We start from the raw sequence: 1,028 nt of genomic DNA, 5'->3' as shown, positions 1-1,028 counted from the left end.
CACCCAAACATGGAGCTGGCTCCTGGCTGCCAGTGGGGAGGACTCAGCTTGGACCTGTTTCAGCCTGTGTCGGGCATCCCATATCTACCTGGCCAGGTACCCCAGGGCAATGCCAGGGCAGGGGTGGGGTTTGGGCAGCCAGTCGGGCAGGATGGGGCACAGGCCCCTGCTTGCAGCCCTTTCCCAGAGCAGGGAAACAGGCACGCAAGGCAAATGCTCTCAGCACCATGCGCCCCATCAGCTCCCCACCCGGTGCACCAGTAAACAAGTTATACAATGGGCACCGCAGCTGCTTACAAAACCCCAGCTGGCTGCTTGGCTCAGCCCGGCTGGGAGCAGTGACCTGGGCCTCTCAGGGGTCCCTACTGCTGCCCATGGTTTGCTGCCCCCAGGGCGACGCTCAGAGTAGCAGCAGAGCCATATTCTGCCTGCCACCACGATGCCCTCAGCTCCCACAGCCCCACCAGATGGGAAATGTGGGGGTAAGGGGCTCCCTCCAGGTGAGCACGGTAGCATGTACCCAGACACGGTGCCAGTGGCTCACAGCAGTGCCAGCACACACAGCGTGGTCCCCGCTGTCCCCAGCCAGGGCTGGACAGCTGGCAGCAGCTGCTCTGTGTCCAGCCCTGCTTGGGCACTGGCAGTGCAGCACATGGCTCCCTGCCTCCCTGGCTACTGCCAGCCCTTCTGAGCCATTACTCTAATAAAGGTCTATAAAAAAACCCTCCAGCCAATTAACCAAATCTCCAGAGAGCGTTGAGTCCTGTCAGAGGAGCTGAGCTGGCTTGGAGACACACTGGCTCTGCACCCCTGCCACAGGGCAGCTGCCACCATCCCACAGAGAGGAGATCCGGCCCCGGGGCCAGGATGGGGGCACCTCTGTGGTCTTGCACATGCACCCAGCTGGCATCAACACCCTACGTGGGTGCATGCAGACCCCACCACCCTTGTGCGCAACCCCCCCAGCTAGCCACATGCCCCCAGAGGAGCAAGGAGCTCCTGGCTCTGCAGGGCCACCAGGTCCTGCT

The 1,028-nt window shown here is 62.5% G+C and overlaps 1 protein-coding gene across 1 annotated transcript in view; it reads right to left on the bottom strand.

Annotated features, from left to right (window-relative positions):
* CRTAC1 (cartilage acidic protein 1) overlaps positions 1-1,028 on the bottom strand; it is an 8,562-nt gene that overhangs the window by 7,319 nt on the left and 215 nt on the right. The window lies entirely within an intron of this gene.

Source organism: Eurypyga helias, unplaced genomic scaffold (genome assembly GCF_000690775.1).
Source record: "Eurypyga helias isolate BGI_N326 unplaced genomic scaffold, ASM69077v1 scaffold41008, whole genome shotgun sequence".
NCBI lineage: Eukaryota > Metazoa > Chordata > Aves > Eurypygiformes > Eurypygidae > Eurypyga > Eurypyga helias.
This window is presented reverse-complemented; position numbering and strand designations above follow the sequence as displayed.